This window comes from Manis javanica, chromosome 1 (assembly GCF_040802235.1).
Source record: "Manis javanica isolate MJ-LG chromosome 1, MJ_LKY, whole genome shotgun sequence".
In the NCBI taxonomy this organism is placed as follows: domain Eukaryota; kingdom Metazoa; phylum Chordata; class Mammalia; order Pholidota; family Manidae; genus Manis; species Manis javanica.
Genome location: NC_133156.1, coordinates 135,291,605 through 135,307,129, shown reverse-complemented (window position 1 = coordinate 135,307,129; position 15,525 = coordinate 135,291,605). Strand labels below are relative to the sequence as shown.

The following is a 15,525-nucleotide window of genomic DNA, read 5'->3' as shown; positions in this document are numbered from 1 at the left end:
TGTAAAGATTTAAAAGATTAGATGAAGTAGAGGAGACAGTAAATGAAATAGAAACAGGAATATAAAAAAGTGGAGGCACAGAGAGTAAAAAGATCTCTAAGAATGAAAAAATAGTGAAAGTACTGTGTGACCAATCCAAATAGATAAATGTTCACAATATAGGGGTACGAGAATAAGAAGAAGAGAGGAAAAGGGAAAGTGTCTTTGAGGAGGCAATTACTGAAAACCTTCTGAATCTTGAAAAGAAGATAGTCTCTCAGGACGTGGAGGTGCACAGATCTCCCAACACAAGGGACCCAAGAAAGACAACACCAAGATGTATAATAATTAAAATGCAAAAAATCAAGGATAAGGACAGAGTATTAAAAGCAACTGAGATAGAAAAAGATCACATATAAAGGAAAACCCATCAGGCTATGATCAGACTTCTCAACAGTAACCTTACAGGTCAGAAGGGAGTGGCATGATATATTTAATTCAATGAAGCAGAGGGTTTTGAACCAAGAATACTCTACTCAGAAGATTATCACATAAATTTGAAGGAGGGATTAAACAATTTTTAGATAAGCAAAATCTGAGAAAATGTATCTCCCACAAGCCATCTCTAGAGTGTATTTTTGAGGGACTGGTATAGATGGAAGTGTTCCTAAGGCTAAATAGATATCACCAGAGGAAATAAAATCACAGTAAAGAAAGTAGAACAATTAATTACTAAACAGATGCAAAATCAAATCAACTAAACCTAAAGTCAGTCAAGGGATGTACAAAGAGTACAGAATATTATACCTAATATAAGAAGAATGGAGGCAAAAGAAAAAGAAGGAAAAAATATAAAACCTTTCTATTTTGTTTGTAATACCATACTAGGTGAGTTAAATTAGACTTAGATAGTAAGGAAGTTACCTTTGAATCACTGGTAACCATGAATCTAAAGCCTGCAATGGCAATAAGTACATACCTATTGATAATCACCCTAAATGGAAATGGTCTGTATGCACCAAACAAAAGACACAGAGTCTCTGAATGGATAAAAAACAAGACCCATCTATATGCTTCCTACAAGAGACTCCCTTAAAACCCAAAGACATGCACAGGCTAAAAGTGAAGGGGTGGAAATAAATATTTCATGCAAATAATAGGGAGGAAAAAAAGCTGGAGTTGAAATACTTGTATCAGACAAAATAGAAATCAAAACAAAAAAAGTAACAAGAGACAAAGAAGAACATTACATAATGATAAATGGGTCAGTCCAACAGGAGGATATAATCATTATAAATTATCTATGCACCCAACACAGGATCATCTATGTATGTGAAACAAATGCTAACAGAATTAAAGGGGGAAATAGAATGCCATGCATTCATTTAGGGATATTTCAACATATCACTCACTCCAAAGGACATATCAACCAGACATAAAATAAGTAAGGAGACAGAGGCACTGAACAACACATTAGAACTGATGGACCTAAAAGACATCTGCAGAACTCTACACCCAGAAGCAGCAGAATACAAATTCTTCTCAAGTGCACATGGAACATTTTCAAGAATAGACATATACTAGGCCACAAAAAGAGATCCTGTAAATTAAAAAGGATTGAAATTGTACAAACTAGCATCTCAGACCAAAAAGGTATGAAACTAGAAATAAATTATGCAAAGAAAACAAAAAAAGGCACAAACACATGGAGGCTTAAGAAAATATCCGAAATATGGGATCAATGACCAAATAAAAACAGAGATCAAACAATATATGGAGACAATAATTCAACACCTCAAAATCTGTGGGATGCAGTGAAACCAATGCTAAGAGGGAAGTATATTGGAATACAGGCCTACCTCAAGAAAGAAAAACAATCCCATATGAACAGTGTAAACTCACAATTATTGAAACTAGAAAAAGAAGAGTAAATGAGGCCCAAAGACAGTAGAAGGAGGGACATAATAAAGATTAGAGCATAAATAATTAAAATCAGGAAGAATAAAACAATAGAAAGGATCAATGAAAGAGCTGGTTCTTGGAGAAAATAAACAAAATAAATAGGCCCTTTTTCTTTTATCAAGAAAAAAAGGGAGTCTATATACATAAACAGAATCAGAAATGAGAAAGGAAAATTCACTACAGATACCACAGAAATACAAAGAATTATGAGAGAATACAATGAAAAATTATATGCTCACAAACTGGATGACCTAGAAGAAATGGACAACTATCTAGAAAAATAAAAACTTCTAAGACTCACCCAGGAAGAAACAGAAAATCTGAACAGACCAATTAACAGCAACAAAATTGAATTGAAACTGAATTGAAATTAAATTGGTAATATTTAAGAACAAAATCCGTGGACCAGGTGAATTCAGTGATTCAATTTTACCAAACATTTAGTGAAGACCTAATACATATCCTCCTTAAAGTTTTTGAAAAATTGGAAGAGGAGGTAATACTTCAAAACTCATTCTATGAGGCCAGCATTACCTTAATACCAAAACCAGACAAAGACACCACAAAAAAGAAAATTTAAGACCAATATCCCTGATGAACATATAGGCAAAAATACTTAATAGAATATCAGCAAATCAAATTAAAAAATACATAAAAACTGTCATGCATCATGATCAAGTAGGATTTATTCCAGTGATGCAAGAACGGTACAATATTAGGAAATCCTTTGACATTATACACTACATTAATAAAAAGAAGAATAAAACCACATGATCATCTTCACAGATGCTGAAAAAGCATTTGACAAAATTCAACATCCAGTCAAGATAAAAACTCTCAACAAAATGGGTATAGAGAACAAGTACCTCAAACCAATAAAGGCCATATATGATAAATCCATAGCCAACACCATACTTAACAGTGAAAAGCTAAAAGCTTTTCCTTCAAAACTGGGAACAGCACAAAGATGCTCACTCTCCCCACTTCCATTCAACATAGCACTGGAGGTCTAGACACAGCAATCAGACAACACAAAGAAATAAAAGGCATCCAGATCAGTAAGGAAGAATTTAAACTGTCCCTGTTTGCAAATGACATGGTATTGTATATAAAAAGTCTTAAAGAATCCACCCAAAACTACTAGAACTAATATCTGAATTCAGCAAAGTTTCAGGATACAAAATTAACACAGAGAAATGTGTTTTATTCCTATATGCTAATGATGAACTAGCAGAAAGAGAAATCAAGAAAACAATTCTATTCACAATTGCAACAAAAACAATAAATACCTAGGAATAAACCTAATCAAGGAAGTGAAAGAGAAAGACCTATACCCTAAAAACTACAAGACACTCATAAGATAAATTAAAGAAAATACCAATAAATGGAAATACATCCCATTCTGAGGGATAAGAATAATTAATATTATCAAAATGGCCATCCTGCCAAAGTAATCTACAGGTTCAATGCAATCCCTATTAAAATACCAACATTCTTCAATGAACAACAATAGTTCTAAAATTCATATGGAACCACAAAAGACCCCAAACAGCTAACACTATCCTGAGAAGGAAGAACAAAGCTGGAGGGATTATGCTCCCTGACTTCAAGCTCTACTAGAATGCCACAGTAACCCAGACCATTTGGTAGTGGCACAAGAACAGACCCATAGATCAATGGAACAGACTAGAGAGCCCAAATATAAACCCAAACATATAAGGTCACTCAATATACGATAAAGGAGACATGGATATACAATGGGGAAATGACAGCCACTTCAAGAACTGGTGTTGACAAAACTGGACAGCTACATGTAAGAAAATTAAACTCAATAATTGTCTAACTCCATACATGAGAGTAAACTCAAAATGGATCAAAGACCTGAATGTAAGTCATGAAACCATAAAACTCTTTGAAGAAAACATAGGCAAAATCTCATGAATAAAAATATGAGCAACATTTACCTCTACACATCTCCTCAGGAAAGGGACACAAAAGCAAAAATGAAAATGAACAAAGGGGCTACATAAAACTAAAAAGCTCTGAACAGCAAAGGACTCTGTCAGTAGAACAAAAAAAGCATCCTACAGTACCAGAGACTATATTTGAAAATGACATATCCAATAAGGGGTTAACATTCAAAATATATAAAGAGCTCACAAGCCTCAACCCCCAAAAGCAAATAACCCTATTAAAAAATGGGCAGAGGATATTTCTCCAAAGAAGAAATTCCGATGGCCAACAAGCACATGAAAAGACTCTCCTCATTGCTAATTATCAGAGAAATAGAAATTAAAATGACAATGAGATATAAACTCACATCAGTTAGGATGGCCAACATCAAAAAGACTAGGAACAACAAATGCTAGTGAGAATGTGGAGAAAGGGGAACTCTCCTACACTGCTGCTGGGAATGTAACCTAGTTCAACCATTGTGGAAAGCAATATGCAGGTTCCTCAAAAACCTAAAAATAGAAATACCATTTGATCCAGGAATTCCACTCCTAGGAATTTACCTGAAGAAAACAAGACCCTGATTCAAAAAGATATGTGCACCTCTATGTTTACTGCAGCACTATTTACAATAGCCAAGATGTGAAAGCAACCTAATTGTCCATCTGTAGTTGAATGGATAAAGAAGAGATGGTACATTTACACAACAGAATATTATTCAGTTAAAAGAAGAAAATGAATCCTACCATTTGCAACAAGATGGATGGAACTAGAGGGAATTATCTCAGTGTAACAAGCCAGGAGGAGAAAGACAAGTACCAAATTATTTCCCTCATCTGTGGAGTGTAACAATGAAGTAAAACTGAAGGAACAAAACAGCAGCAGACTCACAGACTCCAAGAAGGGACTAGCAGTTACCAAAGGGGAGGCATGGGGGAGGGTGGGTGGGAAGGATGGGAGAAGGGAATTAATTGAAGGGTATTATGGTATTATGATTAGTACACATGGTGTGGGAGGGGGTCATGGGGAAGACAGTGTAGCACAGAGAAGACAATTAGTAACTGTGGCATCTTACTACACTGATGGACAGTGACTTCAATGGGGTATAAGGGGGACTTGATAATATGGGTGGATGTAGTAACCACAATGTTTTCCATGTGAAACCTTCATAAAAATGTATATCAATGACACCTTAATAAAAAAATGTATTGTATTCATGCTTTAAACAACACTTTTAATGTCTGAGTCTGACTTTAAAAAACAAGTTTGACAGAAGCCTCAAAACTTAAGTATCTTATGTTTTGGTTATGATTGCACCTCGTGATTTACTGGTGCCCATGAGTTACATTAAATCAGAACTAACTGGCCATTTGTTAGTAGATAACTCTTGAGCCAGGCACAGTGACTTTTCTTGTCCTTGTGGAGCAGGTTTAATAAATAAAACCTGCACTCATACTAAAATTGGTCCCCAAATTTATTTTACCTTTTTATGAAACAGTCTGGATACACCATGCTTGCAATAATGTTGAAATAGATGGCATTATGTTGTAGTATATTCTAGTTTAAAATGAGTGAAGTTATATCAAAAGAGGTTCTAAACATTTTTATATCCCCATAAATATGCCTGGACTTGAATCCCAAAACAAATGTGAACAAAAACAATTTATTTTTTCTGAGGTAAATGGAAATCACAGCAATGGGGAAGGTAAAAATAATAGATGCCAAAGAGGCCAGTTGTGATAAAAGAGAAATTTGGAAAACTACAGCTAGAAACATAAGCATGAATTCCCTGTTGATCTAGGTTGAGTTGTTTAAGAGGTTCTCTGAAGAAATAGGGATATTAATACTACCTTCTCAGATTACTCAGAATGCTCACCTACATAACTAACCTAGTGGTGGTACCCTGCACAGTGCCTAATGCAATTACAGAAAAACGCCTGTGAGGTTGAGCACTGTGATTCAAGATAGTACACAGGCTCCTATTTTACTGTGCCAAACCACATATAAAAAAAAAAACGTTGCATACAAAACACAACAAAACCCACTTGGGCCTGTTGTAGAACAGAAATCCTAAGTATTTGAGTCATTTGTTGGCTCTGAATCTTAACTGCAAGATGGAATCAAATTTCAGAAAGGAGTAACCTATCACTAATATATCAACTGCTAATGGTACCACCATTTTTGGTTCACAGATGACAAGAACTTAAGAAGAAAATGAATCAGTAATATTGGGATATTGTGATTGTCATTGTTTTAAGGATGGATGAGGTGGCTGATGGTGAGTCAGAGAATGATATCATAGTTTGGGAAAGGTGGAGAAGCAGTATATGTAATACGGAAAATATCCATAGATTCTGCTAAACACAAAAGGTGGTAGAGCCAATGACAGGCACTTCCTACATATTTTGACCCTGAGTTGAGTCTCAAAATACCAACTTAAATACATAGCAATTAGAACATGTGCAGAGAGGCCATATTATGTTTTTTATAAATCTACCTTATAAAAATCCCTTCTCAGATTTCACAAATCTTATTCAGGTGATTATTCATTATTTGTGTAAATCAATTATTGCATATCGTAATTAGGAAGCCACTTGAAAATGCAGCTGTGTTTTCCAAATGATCCGTACTTCAGTATGATTTTTTCTACCCCTTTGCCATTGTTTTTATTCTAAAAACCTTTCTTAATTACAGATCTATTGAGAATTCAGTGAAACGTGTGCAAACTCCAGGCAGAAAATAAATGCATAAAAAACAAATTTTGCACATGTTTTGAGGGGATTTGAAAGCTAGTTCTAATAATATACTTGAAGGAAATTAGAAAATGAAATTCTTAAGGAGATAACCATGAATCCATAATTAGAAAGAAACCAGTAGTTCTAAATATCAGACCACTTCAACCATGGTATATCTCTGAGTGAATAAAAGTATATGTACCCTCTCCTTCCTGATGGTTAAGAATATAGATTTGGTGCCAGAAGGACCCACAATGAATCATATTGAGCTTCCTTATCAATAAAATGGTGATAATCCAATTGTATTATTCTAAATATTAAATGAGTTGGAAATTGCATATTCCAATCACTTAATAACCAGCTTAGACTGGGCATCCAATAATTTTTATGCATAAAGTGAAAGTAAGTGGCATTTGGAATTTTTTTCTATAATTAAGGAATGTCATGTGGTAGTTAGTCAGCTATTCTATAACCTCAGAGCTCATCTATTGAGCTCAGCTCAGCCCCTGACATACTTCTGGTTTTCTCCCCATCCCCTCATCCAGTGAAGCCATGTCAATGTTTATTCCTTCACAGTCAGTGACTTCCCAACCATCCAGCCTAATGGTTTGTCATTCTAATAAACTAGGTCATGCTAATGAGCCAAGAGTCAAGATGTACCTCTTTTACTGCTCACCAAACCTCTGTTCTCCAGTATTCCTTTGTGTGTTTTAGGAGGTATGTTCTATAAACTAGCTCTTAACCATCTTTGTCCCTTAGTTTAATAATATTTATTAATCTATCATATACCAAGAAATGTGCTTTACCTAGAGGAAAGGAAGTTTCAATTAGAGAGGAAAAAAGGTAGAAATATAAATACAAGAAATTAAGGACACTTTCCTTAATACAGTGAGTTAATTATAGCTGTGAAGTCAACAAACTTGGTAGGAAGGAATTCGGATTAAGAAATGAGTCAAAGATACAATTTTGGGGAAAAGGAAAATTCTAGTAACTTAAGTAAGAGCATTTAGGCATATGATTTCACAGTAATAGGTAGAGATTTGTAGATAATTAAGTGAAAGGGACAAAGAATTTTAATTAAAATGGGAAGTGGTAGAATATTAAGAAATAAGAAAAGAATATTTGCAATTAACTCAAGGAAGAAATTATGGATCAAAATACTCATATTTTTAAATATATAATTCTTTTACTTGTTATCTTCCTAGAAAATGTAATTATTTACTTATATTTTCTTCTGATTTATGTAGACTAAACTTTAAATGTGTAATTGCTGAATTAAAAAAATGTTTCTTATTAAGTTTTTTTTTTTGAGAAGTTGAAGACTCCAGTGAAATTTGAAATATTTAAGCAAATGATTTAATGTAAACTGTATACAAAGGTTATTTCTTCAATGAGATATTTCAAATAAAAAGCAGGATTGAGAAAGTGAAAAGGGATCAATGATTGACTTTAAATGAATAATATTGCACCAACAAATGTGCAAGAAACTTGAATACATAATCATTCTCTCCCTCATAAACTGTCAACTTGACTCTATCTTCCAGAGGAAGGAAGGTGCCTATATATCCACCATGGCTGTATGACAAGAGGAAACGCTCTAGAGACAGAAGCACAAATTCCCCTTGCCACAGCCTCTAATATCCAAACAAGTGTCAGTGAAGCAATGAAAATATTGAGGGCTCCTCTTCTCCCTAAATGTAGTCCCTGTTGTTCCTTTCCAGAATTACTTGTATTTGAAGCAGAATGCATGTATCTCAGCAACTCCAACTAGAAACTAGAGGTTTTTTTTAACATATACAGACAAGCATCGATGCCAGGTGACTTTCTGGAGGTAGAGGTCCCGTGGCATTATTCAATGATAAGTTTTATTCCTTTGTACTTAAGAATAAACATGTGAGCAAAGTTGAACTTAGTATAGTCTTATTTTTGCTTTAGTTCATTTTTAAAAATAACTGTCTAAATTCTATGAAATCATGCCATTTCTATTTTATCCACACTTATGGAAATCATAAGTATATCATAGCAGAGCTTTGAGGAGTAAATGAGTTTACAAACATCCGTCACTTTTTGCGTGCATTCAGTGTTAGTCGTTTGAATGTGTGGTTTTATTGACTACAGAATTAAACAATCTATACATATTGCCATGCAGAAAGTTACACAGTTTATTTGGTTTCTTTATGTAACCGTGTAAGGAATATTTGTTGGACTAAATAAAAAAGAAACATGGAAACAAACAAGACTAAAAATAAAAATACTATTAAGTAAGTACCCCAGATTGGTTATATATTTTTCTAACATAAACTATACGAAAGAGTATTTATAGAAATTTACAGAATAGAAATATTCTAGTACTCAGATTTTTAAGATGAGTAAAGGGAAAGGTAAATATTAAATGACATAATTAAATGAACATGTATTATTTAATTTTCCTATAATTGTAAAAGAAGACAATAATCCATTGAAAGTGAAATAAGGTAAATTTTGAATGCCACTATACATAAACTATATATTCATATTAACTTTATTTGAACAAAAATGTGTTAGCTTGTCTATTAAACAAGATATTTTTTTTAAATTGTGGAAAAACTATTGTTTATTTTATAACATACAATGCACTTTGTCTTCTATTCCATTACACATTCAACAGGTATATTTGAATTCTATTGTCAACAATTCAATCATTAATTTAAAGTGGATATGTGCCTTCCTGAAAATTATCTTTCTGTAGAAATTTTGATGAAGATTTCCTATTAAAACTAATAGAAAAGAAGTAGAGTATAAACATTGTTCTAAAATGTAAGTCTTTTATGTAGGACACAGCTGGTTATAAACTAGAGATTTCAAAAAAAAGAGATAGATTGGGAGGAAAACTACAAAAATACTAACCAATATAGAAGCAAACTGTCCTTTTTCAAGGATATTAATCTTAAATCTGTCTTCATTGATTAAATAAAGTTATTGTCTTAATATTCAAGTCCACAGATGTGATTATTTTACAACAGAGTTTCATGAATAACTTAGTAGACTTAAATTTAAGTGAGACTTACCATAAAATCAACATAAAGTTTAATTGACAAAGACAATCAGTGTAAAATTTTGTCTTCCAGCCTTTTTATCTTCTCTTTTTTTTAATAAGTTGCAGTAAGGCTTGAATCTGACAAATATCCTTATATTAAATTCAGTTGGTGAACAGTACTCTATTCTTTCCCTTTACATTGCATAGATCTCTGTTTAAATTTGACCTAAAGCCATAGAATCTTGGACTAACAGTAAAAGCCTAGTTAAGTTTGACCTTGTAAGATCATAAAATTTGTGAGTCTTATTTGCTCTAATATAATCCTTTCAAAGGTATGCTTTGGATTATAGTTCTCACATACAGAGTGTAAATATAATTCTGTTTACAGTGACCTATATAATCTTAAGGATAGTACTGTAAAATATAAATATAATAATATAATAATAAACCATGCACTAATATTTCAATTTTAAAAGTTATGTATGTTTAATGTACATCCTGGGACATGAAAATTGAATTTTCACACACATACAATCACTCAAACACACTGTGTTTTTCCTGTAATGATAACATATACTCATGATGATAGGTAATTAAGATAAGCTATGTATACCACAAAACCTATCATAACATAGTTTCTGTATCAATTTTGCTTTTACTCCCACATGTTCCTGCATCCAAAAAGACATTTTCAGACAAAGTATGTCCGCAGCACAAATAAGTTATGAATTTGTGTGTTAAAAAACGTCACCCTTGCTAAGAGTTTCCAACATGATCAAGGTTGTAGGGCCCTGAGTGGGGGACTTAAGATACATGCAGTTGGTGAATTAGGCTGGAGGAATCTACACTTGAAGCAGTGTTAACTTATATTTGTTTGAATTGAATGGAATTCAAATTAGTTTAGGATTTGTTTTTGCATGTAATATATTATATCAAGAACAGACCCATATCTGGCATTATCTTTGTAAAATAATAACAAGCACATTATAATAAACAACAGAATTTGACTTTGAAAATATCAAATATTTTGAAACATTAGCATTTTCCATCCTTTCTATTGATATAAATGAGGATTTAATAAGATGTATGTGTACTTACCTTAAAAATCAGGCAATAATATAGAATATGTGTGATGAAGGGCACTTTATACAAATAATCTAATAATTATGATCTCATGGCTTGTATCCTTATAATTCATATTTCCATTAAATATTTAATTGCATTAATATGTTTCTTATTATATAATGTGAGGAAATTTTGTATCAGATATCATTAGTCACTTTCCAAATTGGCAGAAAGTTTATTTTTATCTACTATTTATTGTTTTTCTATACTTACACCTATTAAACTTTTTATTCAAATTCAAATATCATTAATTTAATATACTCTATAAATGAATTTACACAGATAAATGATAATTAACAGTCAGGAACAGTTATATCTCAAGACCCTGATATTTAAAGAGGCTCCAAAGCATAAGTTTTCATTAAGAACACCATCTACATTTAGCAATAAGTTGAATGATCACTAAAATATTATCTGATTTCTCTATGTATATATATTTCAAGCACACAGATATACAAAATTATATTTTAGAAATACTTTCAAAAATTGAAATGTTGAAATATAACATATTCATTGAGAATAATCAATTTTACACATCATCTTTTTCTTAAGCTTTCAGTTTTTTAAAAGAAAATTTTAAAACACTTATAAAAGTCAGTCTAATGTCAATGCACCTTTGCTTGTTCTATGACATTTGAAAGTGTGTCTGTAAGAAAGAATTCCAAAATCTATCAGAGGAAATAATGGAATAGATGATAATTTTTCAAAAGTGATTTTAAAACAGAAGAAAATTATTCTGCCAAACCTTTAAATGTCTCAGTTTAGCTATAAAGATCTTTAAGAGAGCCTCTATAATTTTGACATTTCTACATTTTTAATAAAGCAGAAATAACAAAAATAATCATACCTTATAGTTCACTTTGTGAATGCTTGGTGATATGTCCTCTTACATGTTACTATAGTTGTGTCCTGAAAAGAAAAACAAAATGAAAAAGCATACAAAAGCTTATCAACATTGATATCACATAAATGTATGCAGTTATAAATAATATAAAACAAAACCATTGTAAATTACTCCAAAGCACTCAGGATTCCAATTCAGGAAAACACAAGGGGGGATAGATAACAAATACAATTCTTGAAAAGGTAAAATATTAAAGGTTTTGAGTGGCACACAAATATATATATAATTTTAAGGGAATAGCCTTTTTAGTTAGAGACCCCAGTTAGAATCTCAACTCTCAGCTGTGAAATTCTGGGCAATTATCATCTCTGAACCACTGTTATTTCAACTGATTAAGATGGATGTGATATGACCTTTGTAGAGTTCTGAGTATTAATGTGTTATAATCCATTTGAAGCACTTTGCACTGTGTCAAATGCATGGTTCAAATTTTAAAAAAGTATTAGTTGTGATTTTAAATAAAATAATACTTAAAATAGTCATTATTAATAATATGTATTATAAATTCAATAATGAAGGTCCTTTGAAACCAATAAAACATGAACGACAAATCAGAATAGAAATGCAAGATACAGTCAAATCTCAACTAAAATATAATATATACAAAAAAGGTGTGTGTGTAAATCATAAGTACATTTTTCTACAATTGTGACAATTAGGTATTTGAGGAAATTAATTAAAAATGTCATGTTTTATAATGTGTACAACATAATTTCAATTGTATTGAAGTAGTAACATTGAAAAGACAACATTAAAAGATGAAAATTAAAAGGCAAATGTGTGACCTCAGAACGTAATGGAGGCCTTTCAGGGCCTAAAAGCAAATGGCATAATTCTTATTCTTAGCTAAATCAGCCTAACAAGTCCGTAGGTGACAATGACATTTGATATGTTCTCTATTTACTAAAATTTGTGAAAATGGCATTTCTAAAGATCAAACAGATGCTTCACATACTTTAAGAATAAGTTAATAGGAATAGCTTATTCCTTTAACAATTATGTTGATGAGTGCATACTATTATGTATTAAACACTATTATTCATACCTGGGACAAGCAGTGAGCAAGAAATAAAGGTACCTGTCCTCATGCACTTGTATTTTGGGGAGTGAGAGGGGTGAAGAGACAAAAACATGCACCAGCTAAGTAAGTGTATGTTGCATGTAAGATCATCAAAAGTGCCATAAAAAAATTGACAGAAAGGAGTTAAGGATTACTGGCATTCCTCCAAGGAGAAGTGTCAAGATAGATGATTTTGGCATCCAGGAGAAAAATTGGAACTGAAGAAAAATCTTTGGTAATGTTCTGTGAGTCTGGAAGTGATAATCTAAGGTTGGAGCATATACAGAAAACAAAGTGAAGGACTGAACCCTTTCAGGTCAGAAAATGAGAAGAAACAATCATTGAAATTGGAAAACTAGGATAATGTGGTTTGATGTCCTGGGAGTACTGTGAAGAGAAAGAGATTTAAGGTAGTTTGGAGATCTTGATTATCTATCATCCATCTATGTATGTATGTATGTATGTATGTATGTATGTATCTATTTATCTGTCTATCTATCTATCTATCTATCTATCTATCTATCTATCTATCTATCTATCATCTATCTATCACCTACCTACCTATCTACCTACCTATCATAATCTACTGAAGCAAAAAGACTCAGATTCCTTTGGAATAAGTACCATTTAGAAGCTTCTGCTACCCTAACTACCTACAAGTGTGCTCTCATGCTTATATTTTGGACCTCTGACTTTTTCAATATGGCCTTTCCTATAACAGTACATAGAACACAATGTGATTGACTTCTAAGGTTGATTTTAGGAATTAGTTAGGATACCATGTCCAGGTGCCCTGTTATTATGATCTAGGATCACTCATTAATTGGGCATGACACATGGTACCATTATAACTCATGTGTGCATGATTTGAGTTGAGAAGCAACAAGGGTTTCCAAGGAGTCATTCTTAAGAATTTGGTTATTTGACTATTTTAACAGAGGAAAATTTATGTATGAGCACACCAGGACCAACTCATGTATAGCTTACATTATCTGCTTATGTTAACAGGCCTATTGGAAATTAGGCCAATAACATGTGGCTAATTATATGGCCTAATGCTAACACTGACTCAAATTGTGACACAGTCCCCCTAATTACACTGTTTAAAATCTGGAAAAAGAAAATTGTTTATAATCAATCTTAGCATATTGAAAACTATACCATCACCCAGGAGATGTCACCAATGAATAAAACCTCTTTCTTCTGTGCTACATACATGTATTCAGATAGAAGGGAACATTACAGTCAAACTCTTTCTGGAAAGAAGTTATAATATTTTCCCCTTATTAAGAAATACATATTTCACTTTCACATTAAATCACACTATCTTGTCTCTACTTCAGCTATTTCTATGTGCCTAAGACTTTTAAATACAACAGTTATTTTTTAGAGACAATTTCAGTAAGTATTCAGTTGTACTTCTGAACTCTTAAACTAATAAAAAAAGTACACTTCTAACTAGAGAAGTAATGTGTTAGAAATATATATGTAGTGACATAAAAATGTATTCTCACTTAGTATAGAGGTCACTGTTTCAAAGCTACTCATGTCATCTTGCATTCCACTTGATTTTAATTCACTTTCTAAATTACAGACTAATGATTTATTTGAAATACTAAAATTTCTACAAGTTGTCCAAAACTAACCAGCAAAAAAGGGAAGGATAGGTATATTATGACAATATTAAAATTCATTGATATTTTATTTTATTGAAACTTTGTTTTTTTAGAGCAGTTTAAGGTTCACAGCAAAACTGTAGGAAAGGTACGGTGATTTCTCACATACTTCCTTCCTCAGCACATGCACAGGCTCCTATTATTCAAATCCCCCACCACAGAGATACATTTGTTACAATTCATGAGCCTACATTGACATATAATCATTACCCAACATCTGTAGCTTACATATGGTTCACTCTTGGTATATTCTATGGGTTTGAACAAATCTATGACAAGTATCCATCATTACAGCATCATACAGAGTATTTTTCACTGCCCTAGAAATCTTTTGTGCTCCAATTATTCATCACCCTCACCCCCGGGTCAAACATTAAACTTGTTTACAGTTTCCATAGTTTTGCCTTTTCCAGAATGGCAAAAGTCTTTTCACAAGTAGCCTTTTCAGATTGGTTTATATTATTTAGTCATATGTATTTAAGTTTCCTCGTCTTTTCATGGCTTGATAGCTCATTATTTTTAGTGCTAAATGATATTCTATTGTCTGAATACAACACAGTTTATCTAATCATCCACTAAAGAACATCTTGGTTGTGTGCAAATTTTGGCAATTATGGAGAAGGTTACTATAAATGCCTGCATGCAGGTTTTTTTGTGGACATAAGTTTTTCATTCCTTTTGATAAATACCAAGGACTATGATTTTTAATCCTATGGTAATAGGAAGTTCACTTTCATAAGATGTTGCCAAACTGTCTTCCAGAGTGATTGCACCATTTTGCATTTCCACCAGCAATAACTGAGAGTTACTGTTGTTCCACATCCCCATCATTTGTTGTTCTCAATGCTCTGAAGTTTGGCTATTCTAACAGGTGTGTAGTGATATCTTATCATGTTTTAATTTGCATTTCTCTAGTGACATATGATGTAGAACATCTTGTCATATGTTCATTTGCTGTCTTTATATTCTTTGGTGAGGTGTCTATTAAAGTCTTTGGTCCATTATTTAATCAGATTGTTTTCTTATTGTTGAGTTTTAAGGGTTCTTCTGTGTTTAGGATAATGATCCTTTATCAGATGAGTCTTTCACAAACATTTTATTCTAGTCTGTGACTT

The 15,525-nt window shown here is 32.4% G+C and overlaps 1 protein-coding gene across 2 annotated transcripts in view; it reads right to left on the bottom strand.

Moving 5' to 3' along the window:
• The window catches only part of CDH18 (cadherin 18), a 1,048,863-nt gene that overhangs the window by 761,496 nt on the left and 271,842 nt on the right, over positions 1–15,525 (bottom strand). For both annotated transcript variants that reach the window (XR_012131738.1, XM_073237622.1), the window contains exon 2: positions 11,618–11,679. The gene's annotated coding sequence lies outside the window, so the exon portion shown is untranslated. The remainder of the gene's footprint in view (positions 1–11,617; positions 11,680–15,525) is intronic.